Source organism: Callorhinchus milii, unplaced genomic scaffold, assembly GCF_018977255.1.
Source record: "Callorhinchus milii isolate IMCB2004 unplaced genomic scaffold, IMCB_Cmil_1.0 Scaffold11, whole genome shotgun sequence".
Taxonomy (NCBI): domain Eukaryota; kingdom Metazoa; phylum Chordata; class Chondrichthyes; order Chimaeriformes; family Callorhinchidae; genus Callorhinchus; species Callorhinchus milii.
Window position 1 is genome coordinate 2,288,319 of NW_024704752.1, and position 12,725 is coordinate 2,301,043.

Sequence of the window (12,725 nt, forward strand, 5' to 3'; positions counted from 1 at the left end):
CCGTAGGCACAGTCAAAGAGAAGGGTCTTGAGACGAGTCTTGAAGGAGGCAAGGGAGGAGGCGAGGCAAATCGACTGTGGGATCAGTTTTGTTTTGGCCACAAAGTATAGTCAATTCATTTTATAGTATATTCTGTGAAGCGCTTTGAGATGTCTTGAAGACGCGATAAGGGGCTAAATCACATGCAAAGATTATTATTAGTGTAAGAAAAAAAAGTTCTGATTGTTTTGTTGCCTCTGATCAATTGTAAATCAGAATTGAGCTCAATAGCTGGTCAAATTTGAAAAGATGGTGGTGGGGAAAAAGGGCTGGGAGCAAAAGGGCTTTTTATTTGACTGGAGATTAACCTAGATTTCATTGGTAAATTCCAGTTGTAGTTATTGTGTTTTTCATAATTTATTAGTAATAAAGCAAACTAGGCTACACCTTGTTTGATAAGACTTTGACACATTTTCTCAGTGTGAAAGATGCTAGGTAAATGTAAATTGTTTATTTATTATTGCCCCCCAGCTCGGGTCCGAAACACTGATTGTCCAGCGCCTTGGGTTGTCCTCTTGAAAGGTGCTACACAAATGTAGTAGTGTTGTTTGCTGTAAACCAAGATTGATTTCATAACTGTTTGGCTATAGATAGATTAAAGCTAGCCAGCTGTACTGAAAATTGTGTTCTAATCTAGGTTCAGTATTGACAAGATACATTTTGAAACCAGAAGTAAAATGCTTATCTTGTCATTCCATAAACATAGACATTTCAAAAGTTCAGTGTTTCAGATAATGGTGAAATTTCAGATCAATCTGAGATAATTTCAGATACAGTCTGAGACAAAGCTCCAGAAAAAGGATGAAGACTTGCTTGTTCAGTCACTTGCTCTGAAACTCTCTTCCTCTATCCCTCCACCTTGATCCTTCTCTCCCCAATCTTCAGATCAATACTGTCATTAGATTGCAGTGCGTTTCCAGTGAATAGGATACAGCACCAAAATATTTTTATTTCCTTGTGACTTGTTACATCTCAGCCCTCTGCCCCAACCCTCAGTTTATTATTCTTTCTATTCCAGGTCAATAAACTGCAAAAATCAGAAATGGTGTGTAATTTAAAACAAAAGTTTCTTATTTTAAATCTTGGGCATCTTAAATTGTGAATTTTTTAAAACTCAAATTGCTTAAATACTTGGATAGTATTGGGGATAAGAGAAGAGCGGTTTGGAAGCAGAACTCCAAAGTACATTCATGGGCGTGGCGGGGGTGGGGGTAGAGAGCGCGAAAGAGAGAAGGAATTTTTGTTTGGAGAGAGATCAGGAGAGAATACCAGAGAGAGATGGGTGAAGAAATATTCTGTGATTATTTCTTTAATATTTTGAGGACTAAAGAATATCTGTGTAGGACATTCACCAGGAGATGGTGCGTGCGGGCTAGGGTATAGTCGGCAGGATTTGCAGGTTCTGTAGAAGGTTGGATGGACAGAAATTGTGTCACTTCTAATTATGTCCACTAAGCTATTGATGAATACTAGAAATGAATAATACTAGAAAATACTTGGATAAGTGAAGAGTGGTTTGGAAGCAGAACTCCAAAGTACATTCATGGGCGTGGCGGGGGTAGGAGGGGAGAGAGCAAAAGAGAGCGCGTTATAAACGAGACACATGCAATTTTGAATGGGTAAAAATAGATTGATCCTGGAAGCAACATTTGCCACGGGAAAACTCTACTTGAGATACTGCAAATCACAGTGGAACAAAATGGCACAAATTATGTATTTTTTCTAACTATGTGATTTGCTAAATATGTCAATCAACACTACACCTGTGCGTCCTCTATAAATAATTTTATAAGAGGCTGCATCACTGACTGTAAATTTTGAGTTTGGTGACTTATACAATTAAGTTTGAAGCTTGCATAATTGAAGACCGTATAGGAACCGAACATTTCAATCCATGGATCCTGTTCTATCAGGTTATTCTACTTCTATAGCCTCCAGCGAGGCATAAGCATTTCAAAGTACAGTGTTTCAGAGAATGGTACAGTTTAGAAAAAGGATGAAAACTTGCTTTTTCAGCCCTATGCCCTGAAACTCCTCTATCCTTCCACTTTGCCCCTTCCTTCCCCATCTTCAGAGTATGCCCGAAGACCTTCCAACTCGACCATGCCCATGGTCACCTACCCCTCGCTCGGCGTCGTGTTCCGCCACTGTCAAACGCTCTGAGACTCTAACCTGTGTGAGGAGCACTATATAAATGTTATTTTAAAAGTTAGTTACAGATTTTCGATTTCTACGTTAATGGATTGAAGACCATGTCAGCTTGAAAGTGAAAATAAAATGTATGATGCTACCTTCCCCCTGATGTAAATGATTTATTTTGTTTCCCTCGGCTGAACTAGGTCGGCTGAAATCTTTGTTTGAGGAACTCACCAAGAGGTAGTACAAACTTAATCACGCACGTACGTCAGCCATTAAAGGGTTTTAAAAATCTGGCACCTTTTCAGGGATGTGTTGTAAGATTTTCGCATTTTGCTGGGGAGCTTTAAATGGAATTTATGAATGGTGGGACGAGGGAGATGAGGCTTACATTTGGAAAGTCTTGGCAGGAGGTGGGACTAAGTTTCAGTGGCATTTGGTTTGAGCTATTAGCGGGGCAGGCACTGTGGCGGAGGTGAAGAAAAACGGTGGTGGGTCTGAGGCCGAATGTGAAGAAGGAAGGTGAGCAGGCTAAGTGAAAATGATCTTCTGCACTCTGTTGTCTGAAATTTGGTAGAGATGTGATCAGACTATAACATTTTGCCCACAGGATATACAGTCAATTCACTTTACAGTATATTCTGTGAAGCGCTTTGAGACGTCTCGAAGACCTAATAAGGCGCTATATCAAATGCAAGTATTATTATCATTATAACATTTACCAAGCTAAATAAAATCAGCACAAGTGTTTCACTGCACTTGGGCATCACTTGCCGTTTTGTACAGGGGAACCGAAAACTCTTCACTTCCTAACATGTGCCAATCCAAAAAGTGTGTGCTCATGTTATTGATATGAATGGTTTTACATTAATTTGTTCCTACTGTCTTTATCTCTGGGACTAAAGCCTTGATGAGATACTATCTACATCCTCTTTTTCCCCGCACCCGCAGTAGATTTAGATTGATTCCCTAATTCATTACTCACATTTCTAAAGGGGGAATGAATACTTTCATAGCACATCCTCTTTGCAAACTTTCCTTAATATCACCTTGACAAGTGACTGGAAGTAACTTAGTATATCAATGTGGGAAACTTACCATAGAATGCTACAGATTATACAAAGACTGCTCAAGCTTTACTGTACAACCCGTTTCCTTTAGGCTCATCTTAGTGTTTGTAATTGTGGGTGTGTCCTGTATTAGTCAAGCAGTTCCATTTGTACTGCTAAGAAGAGGTACTGGTTATTTTGAGTTGGCAAAGGGCAAATGTTATCCTGTATGATGACGTTTGTCATCTTGACTCATGTAGAACTCGCTGCTGATTCAGAAGGTTCTGGGTTCAAGCCCACATCAAGACTTGAACTCACAATGCAGTGCTAAGGATGGGTTTCAATGTCGGAGGTACTGACTTTTGGATGAGACGTTAAACTGAGGCCCCATCTGTTCGGTGGACATTAAAGATCCCATGGCACTATTCGGAAAGAGATGGGAGTTTCTCACAGTGACCCGGTCAACAAATCCCACAAATAAAATTGTTTATTCATTTCATGACTGTCTGTAGGATTTTGCTGTGTGCAATTGTGCTGCCACATTTGCCCTCAAATACACAGTCGATCCATGGCATAGCAAATCCTGTGAAGCGCTTTGAGATGGCCTTAATAATAATAATAATAATCCTTGCATTTGATATAGCGCTTTTCACGTCGGGAGGACGTCCCAAAGCGCTTCACAGAACACACTGTAAAGTGAATTGACTGTATATTTGTGGGCGAACGCGGCAGCCAATTGCGCACAGCAATGTCCCACAAACAGTCGTAGATTGAAAATGACCCAATTTTTTTTTTTTTTTATTTTTTTTTTTATTTATTTATGTAGCCTTCCTACATGATAAGGTGCTGTACCAAATGCTTGGATTATTAATATGAATGAGAGCCCATTTAAAACAAAATTTTCATACTGTGTTGGAATGAACAAGATGCATCTAATAGGAATGAAGTGGTAACTAGGTTAGATGAGAAAGAGGAATAAAGTTAATGAAGGGGGAGTGGAAGAGAAAGAACTTGATGATGTTAGTCTCGGTTGTGGCTAACCTCTCCGAGGTTTTGTTGTAAGTTCTCCTCTCAATCATTGTTTGGACTTGAATCTATTGCGCATATAACTATTGATTTTCGAACTTATCTGGTGTTCAGTGCAGAACAGCATCAAAATCTGCTCTTATCCACTCAGATAAGAGACGTCCACTCTCCTCTCCCCTGAGTGGGAATTCTCTTTATTTCCCTCTTCCTTCCTCTGTCCTGTTCACCAGCAGTAATCAGATTTATCATCTGGTTCTTTACAAGAATTCTAAGGTTGAACACATTTGCTACGAGGCTAGCTTTTTCTCTGGATTAATGGAGAGCTTGGTGGACTGTGCTCAAACCTGACTATCTCTGATGCCAGCAGGGGAGTAGTGTGAGCGAGTGCGTGCCAATGTAACTCGATGCACAGGCAAAATGTAAACGTTCTTGCCGTGTTGCGGAGATTTCGGCACAAGTGTTTGAGTAGACGTGTTGAAGTCTAGGGTTTGTGTGAAGCTCGAAAATGTGAGGACTGTTGATATTGTGCCCATTTTGAAAAAATCAAAATCCCAGTACATGAGGTTTTGTATTCTAAGCATTGGTGAAAGGTTACCTGCAACAATTTAGAGATTTTAATGTTGTACTCAATCCACGACTTTTTGTGGGACACTGCTGTGCACAATTGGCTGCCTTGTTTCGCCCACAAAATATATACTCAATTCACTTTACAATATATCCTGTGAAGCGATTTGAGACGTCTCAAAGATGTGATGAGGCACTATATCAAATGCAAGGGTTACTGCATCAAATTCAAGGTTAATAGTTATAAATTAGGCTGCAGAGCTGGGTTACTCCAATGCATTAAGATTGCATTACTGTCTGTGCTAGACTTCTAACACAAACCGTATATTCCTGAGAATTGCAAAGCCATTCCATGCATTAAACTCAAACCCACAACCTGATCCCTCGATCCCATCCCCACCTCTCTCCTCATCTCCCATCTCCACCTTCTGGCCCCCTCCTGTCCGATGTTTCAACCTTTCCTTGTCCACCGGTTCAGTTCCCATCCCCCTAAAAACATACACCGCCTCTCCTCCTTACTTAATCTTCGCTGATCTGCCGTTGCCTGGTTCGATTCCTATCTCTCTCATGTCTCCACTTTGTTGCCTCTAACGGTTTCTCCTCCAGCCCCCACACTGTCATGTCTGGCGTCCCCCAGGGCTCTGCCCTTGGCCCTCTTAATATACATGCTCTCCCTTGGTGACATCATCCGCAGACATGGGGTCAACTTCCACACGTATGCGGATGACACCCAACTCTATCTTTCTGCCTCCACCCTCAACTCCAGGACCACTGCTATCCTGACAGACCGCCTGTCGGACATCAAGTCCTGGATGAGGGCAAGTTTCCTACAGTTGAATGTGAACAAGACTGAGGCCCTCCTGATCGGCTCGCGCCAGCGCCTCAGCACCTCAGGCTTTGGCAGCATCAACCTCCACGGTTGCATACTGCAACTCACCAGCCAGTCAGGAACCTCGGTGTCTTGTTCAACCCTCAAATGTCTCTTCTCCCCCACATTCAAGCCATGATTGTTTGTGGGACTCTGCTGTGCACAATTGGCTGCCGGGTTTCGCCTACAAATATACAGTCAATCCACTTTACAGCATATTCTGTGAAGCCCTTTGAGACATCTAGAAGACGTGAAAAGCGCTATATCAAATGCAAGGATTATTATTATGACCCGCTCTGCCTTCCCTCACCTCCGTAACATTGCCCTACTCTGCCACTACCTCGCCCCTCAGGCCACTGAAACTCTTGTTCATGCCTTCATCACCTCCAGGCTCGACTATGCCCTACTTGTCGGCCTTCCCAACTCCTCCCTCCACAACTGCAGATAATCTAGAACTCTGCAGCCCATGTCCTCTCCCGCACCAAACTCCGTGACCCCATCTCCCCCATTTAAGCCCGACTCCATTGGCTCCCTATCCTTCAGAGGATCAAGTTCAAGATCCTGGTCCTCACCTACAAAGTCCTCCATGGCCTCGCCCCACCTTACCTCTGCGACCTCCTAACCCCGTTCCTCCGCTCAGCCGGCTCCGGCCTGCTCCACGTACCCACCCGCCCCACCATTGGCAGGAGAGCCTTCAGCCACTCGGCCCCCAACCTCTGGAATTCCATCCTCCCGTCACTCTGTCTGGCCCCCTCCTTAGCCTCCTTAAGTCCTGCTTCAAGGCCCTCCTCTTCGACCATGCCATCAGCCACTTCCCCTCTCCCCCCACCCCCGACCCCAGCTCGGGTCTGAAATACTATACACTGTTCAGCACCTTGGGATGTCCTTCCGACGTGAAAAGTGCTATACAAATGCAATGTTATTGTTAATTATTGCATTCAAATGGGATTATGGTGTAGTCCTGCAGTTTAGTGATTGGAGCACTTGCCTCTCAAGTGAGGACCTGGGTTCGATTCCTGAGCAGGGCGATACATGGGCAAGCTTTCTTACCCACACGCCTCTGTTTACCTAGCAGTAAGTAGGAACCCGGTTGTTAGTCGATTGGTGGATTGCTTTTTGTGGGTAATAATCTCTTCAAAAAATAAATAAAAATGACGTGATGAAGTGCTGTATCAAATGCAAGGATTATTATAAATCATGTGGTAGTTGGCTGAAAGCGGTGTATTTATGCATTGAATTGAGCTGTCATTAATGTTTGGTAACTCTTGTATTTTATGTCTGGCAAGGCATCGTAAGAGTAACCAAAACTACAGGCAAATGCCCCTGAGTATATATATATATATATATATATCTTTGGAAAGTCCATTGGGCTGAATTTTAATGTGATTGAAGTGCTGGTTGCAATCCTGAAAGGGGGAACAGAGCACTCTTTCACTTAAATAAATGGCAAATTTTCGGGTCTGGCCAGATGGGGTTCAGTTCTGCTCCTGTGCATTCCTACGTTGCTATGTGAGCTTCTATTGTTTACCTGACTGTGGTGTGTGTAAAAATAATTACTCAACGGAAGTAGAAGGCAGCATAATATTCTGGATGCATTCCACAAATGTCTAACAAAGTATTTAGATAAGTCTGTGTTTGTAAAACAATGGTCTCAACCTAAACCGTTTCTTCTCTTTTCCTCGCATTATTCTCCCCCCCACCCCCTCTCTCTTTCACACATACACACACACACACACACACTGGCTATTTTGCTCTGCATAGATTTCTGGATGACTGAGGGTTAAATTGGAAAAAAAAATGCTTCAGATGGGACCATATATTTTATAGAGCGAGGGCAAGTTTTGTTTTTCCTGTTTAATAATTTACACCTGTGCCGTCCTCCTAAATTGCTTCTGCTTGAAACAAAACCCTTGTAATTACAATTTGCAAGTAAGGCGGGCCAGTTTCTTCCTTGCCTCTTCACACTTACTGGTGATCGTGTTATGAGTCTGCTCACTGCAACGATTTTTTTTAATGCTGCTTTTATAATGATCAGCTGAAGCCAGAAATTCGGCACAGAACTGGAGGCACTACTGCATTCTGTTTCTTCTACACTTTTTAAAATTACCTCCGGACATCTGGAGAGTGTTTGGGAGGGAACATGTTTGTGTGTGTGTGTGTGTGTATACGAACTTCCAATGTCATTGTGTGAGTTAAGGCAACTCAAGCGCTCTGGGACGCTACCCAGTGTGAGGGGCGCTATATAAATGCAAGTTGTTGTTGAGATGTCACGCTTTCTTGAAACTCGCATTAGAAATGTATTTTCCTGGTTCCTGCTTTGCAAATAACGGCAGCGCAGGGACCAGGAGATGTGAATACCGGGCGACTTTGTTGCTGGTTCTGCTGCGATAGTAGATTTCTTCTAAAGATTGGTGTGAATTGCTGTTGCACTTTGTTATGGAATATCAACTGATCTTACATATGTGGAATGGCTCTGGACTAGAAATCCCTTTTGAATTCTTTTTTTTTAATAACCCCACCAGAGTTGCTTGGACAGTTTTTCTAGGACTGAAATGGAATATATAAGCTGAGACTCCAAGATCAAGTCCTAATATCCAGCCCTTCACTTTCTCTCTCCCCACTTCCCCCACATATGCACATTCACAAGTACAAGTGTGAAGCTCTTAGTAAGGGGAATAAAATTCATCATATAACGTTATTAAAGCTGGTAAGTTGCAATATTTCCGTTTAAACTGTCTTGCTAGTTTGACAACTTGTGCTAATCCGACACCAGACACAAAGTTTAGCACTTGGGAAACAAGTTCATCAAAATGTTTTCATTGACATGCATTCCTTTATATGCTTGTGCAGGATATGCACAGGCATCAAGACTGTGGGATAACCCAGCAGTACTATAACAACAACAAAACTTGGATTTATATAGCGCCCTCCACGCGGACGGCATCTCAGTGTGCTTTACTGTTTAGGATCCCGGGACCGAGCCAGGGGGAGGGGCGGGAAGGTGACCATAGGCGCGGTCGAAAAGAAAGGTCTTCCAACAGAGATCTGAAAATGGGAAGGGAGGCAGTGAGATGAAGGGAGTGAGGAAGGCAGTTCCAGAGCCTCAGGGCATAGTGGCTGAAGGCACAGCCACCGAGGGTGGAGCGGAGGACTCGAGGGACAAGGAGGAGGCCAGACCCGGATGAACGAACGGATACTGTGCTGAGGAGAGAGGAGGTCAGAGAGGGCGGGTGGTGCAGACCAGTGCAGGGACTTGAATACGAGGGTGAGGATCTTGAAATCGATCCTCTCTGGGATAGGCAGCCAGATAGTGCAGTCTGGCCAGGACTGGGAGGAGCGGGGAGCGGAGTTTCGTGCGGGTGAGAATGCGAGCGGCAGAGTTCTGAATGAGTTGGATTTTATGGATGGTAGTGGATGGGAGACCGGCGAGGAGGGCATTTGAATAGTCCAGCCAGGAGGTGACAAAAGGCATGGACCAGGGTTTCAGCGGCTTTTGGGGAGAGGTATTGGCGGAGACGGGCGATTCGTCGGAGGTGGAAGAAAGCGGTGCTGGTGAGGGACCGGATGTGGGGGAGGAAGGATAATTGGGGGTCGAACCTGATGCCTAGGTTGCGTACGGGTTCGGAGAGTTTTAGGGGGAGGTCGGGTAGGTGGAGGAGGTGAGAACCGTGAGATTTTAGACGTTGACAAGAGCCGAAGAGTATGGCTTCCGTCTTGTCAACGTTCAGCTGAAGGAAGTTTGCGCTCATCCAGCCCCTGAGATCTGACAGACAGAACATCAGGGGACTGGGGGTCACAAAGAGAGGTGGAAAAGTAGAGTTGGGTGTCATCTGCATACATGTACCCCATGTCTGCGGATGACGTCCCCAAGAGGGAGCATGTAGATCAGAAAGAGGAGGGGGCCAAGGATGGATCCTTGGGGTACCCCTCAGGTGACCGGGTGAGAGCGGGAGGAGAAGCCGTTTATGCAGATGTACTGCTGGCGGTTTGTGAGGTAGGACTCGAACCAGTGCCGTCCCACTGAGGTGAATGACGGAGGAAAGGCGGTGGAGGAGGATGGCGTGATCGACTGTGTCGAACGCAGCGGAGCGGTCCAGGAGGACAAGGAGGCAGAGGGAGCCCTGGTCACAGATAGAGAGGATGTCGTTTGTGACTTTCATAAGCGCAGTCTGTGGGCGGAAACCGGACTGAAGGGGTTCGAAGAGGAAGTGGGAGGAGAGGTGTCGTTGTTTTGCAACAACGCATTCTAGAACTTTTGAGAGGAAGGGCAGATTAGAAATAGGGCAGTAATGGCTGGAGTTTGAGGGATCTCGGGAGGATTTTTTCAGGAGGGGGGTGATGATAGCAGTTTTGAGGGAGGTAGGGACTGATCCGGAGGAGAGGTACTGGTTGATAATGTCAGCCAGTACTGGGCAGAGGAGGGGGAGCTGTGTGACCAGTAAGTTGGTGGGGAGGGGATCGAGGCAGCAGGTGGTGGGTTTCATGGAGGTGATGGTGGGTGAGAGGGAGGAGGGAGAGGTGGGGAGGAAAGAGTGTAGAAAGGTGGTGGTAGGAGCAGATGATGAGGAGAGTGAGGAGGACACAGGGCGTAGTGATGGGTGACAAGGGGCAGGTGGATGAATGAGGCTGCCTGGCGGATGTTCAGTTTTTTAGTTGAAAAGAAGTCCATGGCCTCCTCGCACTTGGCATTTGATACGAAGATTGAGGAGGCCTGAGGGGGGTCATGGAGGAGGTAGTGGGTGGTGGGAAAAAAGGATTTTGGGCTTATAACAGATCATTCCACTCCAGTCCATCTATCTGTACAGACTGTATTACATAAGCCTGGATTACTGTGCTGGTCATCAGTGTGTATATGCTTTGAGAGACCAGAGTTTGAATTGAAGCCAATCTCAGACTCATTTGATAAGTATACAAGCAAACGCTAAAGGATCTGTGCGATGTGATAAAATTTCATTCCATTTTCACTCTGTTCTGCAAAGCAGACTAGCTTATTTATCCACCAAAATGCGAATAAGGGAAATGTGGTTTCCTGCAGTTTATTAATTAGAGCGCTCATTTCGCAAGTGAAAGGCCCTGGGTTCGATTCCTGGGCAGGGCGAAACCTTAGGCAAGTTTTCCTTACTCCATACACCTCTGCATACCTACCAGTAAGTAAGAACTCGATTGTTGGATCACTTTTCCTGGGTAATCATAACTTTAAAAAATAATTTGGTCACTCAATCCACGACTGTTTGTGGGATACTGCTATGTGGAGTCCTGTAGCTCAGTGGTTAGAGCACTCGCTTTGCAAGCGAGAGACCTGAGTTCAATTCCAGGCAGAGGGCGAAGCCTTGGGCAAGTTTCCTTACTCCACACAGAGCCTAATAATAATCCCTCCAAAACCCAAAACAGTGATAAATTGGTCATTTTCAATCTACGACTGTTTGTGGGACATTGCTGTGCGCAATTGGCTGCCGCGTTCACCCACAAATATACAGTCAATTCACTTTACAGTGTGTTCTGTGAAGCGCTTTGGGACGTCCTCCCGACGTGAAAAGCGCTATATCAAATGCAAGGATTATTATTATTACTATTATGTGCAATTGGCTGCTGCATTTCACTCACAAAGTATAGTCTATTCACTTTACAGTATATTCTGTGAAGCTCTTTGAGACTTCTCGAAGATGTGATAAGGCGCTATATCAAATTCAAGTATTATTATTTAAAATTAATGATTGATAACGTGTGCTGCTTTTCTGCTTATTGCTTAGAATAATGTGGTCAGTGCACTGCAGCTTTGTTGCTGTGTTGTCATAGTATTGGCAGACAATGCAAACTACCCTTTGACTGTTTCCACAACACTTGCCCAGCAAATCAAAAAGATCTTTACGGATCCTTGGCCCATGCTGCAGTGGGCAGTGTTTTGCTAGCTACTTATGTGTGATTAAAGAAATGCTCCCTTAAAAAAATCAAAGTAGACAGGGCTAATAAGCTCAATTTGCACTCAGTGTTAAATTAAATTTATGTTAAATGCACAGAATCATAAAGTAGTGCTCCTCTATCCCTGTCTCCATCTTGGGTTTGCTTAAAAGCTTTGTTGTGAAGGGTATTAGATAAAAATAAAAACTTGCGGTAAACACGTGCACATACGGTGCACATTGGGGTGCCTTCCGAAAGCGGCAAGTGCGCCTTCTCAGTGACGCGCCATTGGATGTGACGTACACAGGGGCGAAGGCAGTGACCCAAAAAAATGTGCACAACTTATGTGCAGTGAAGGAATGTACCATTAACAACAGAATTTTTTTTGTATTGGGAGAAAGGAAAAAATTGCAATAGAAGATGTTGTACGTTGTGTTTGTTTTGGTTTTCTGTTGTACCAAATATATTTATAAATAATAATATTTTCAAAAAAAATTCTATATAAATTTGCTGCAGCTTTAGCTGGGGATTATAGTGAATACAAACTTGCCTTTTTGGAGTTAGAAAAAAACATTGACCACATCAAACCAACTGCTTTAAATTGGCTTAATAACTGTTAATTGTTTTTTGTGGCAAATAAAATAATAATAATCCTTGCATTTGATATAGCGCTTTTCACGTCTTCTAGATGTCTCAAAGCGCTTCACAGAATAGACTGTAAAGTGAATTGACTATGTTTGAGGGTGAAATGAGGCAGCCAATTGTGCACAGCAGTGTCCCACAAACAGTTGAGGTTTGAAGTGACCAATTTATTATTGTTTTATTTTCTTGAGGGATTATTATCAGATGTGTGGAGTAAGGAAACTTGCCCAAGGTTTTACCCTGCTGGTAATCGAATCCAGGTCTCTCGCTTGTAAAGCGAGTACTCTAACCACTGAGCTACAGGATTCCACTATAAAGATTAGTAAAGGGGTAGTTGTTAATTGGAATATGTTCAGAATTGATTGCATTGGTATTGCTATCCACTGTCATCTGTCTCTTAACTGTGGGTGTGATGTGTTGTGTGTTTGGGGAAGGGGGTTATAGTGGAAGAAGTTACAGAGGCGTTTTGCCAGGAGTCTCGTGTTGCTCTGGCTGTGCAATGA

The 12,725-nt window shown here is 43.9% G+C and overlaps 2 protein-coding genes and 1 non-coding gene across 8 annotated transcripts in view; 1 reads left to right on the forward strand and 2 right to left on the reverse strand.

Moving 5' to 3' along the window:
• Positions 1 to 12,725, reverse strand: part of mcf2l2 (MCF.2 cell line derived transforming sequence-like 2) — a 112,251-nt gene that overhangs the window by 46,798 nt on the left and 52,728 nt on the right. The gene's annotated exons all lie outside the window — the stretch shown is intronic.
• Positions 1 to 12,725, forward strand: part of b3gnt5a (UDP-GlcNAc:betaGal beta-1,3-N-acetylglucosaminyltransferase 5a) — a 28,650-nt gene that overhangs the window by 3,681 nt on the left and 12,244 nt on the right. The window lies entirely within an intron of this gene.
• trnav-uac lies at positions 12,458 to 12,529 on the reverse strand. Its single transcript has one exon. It is a non-coding gene; the product is annotated as a tRNA-Val (tRNA).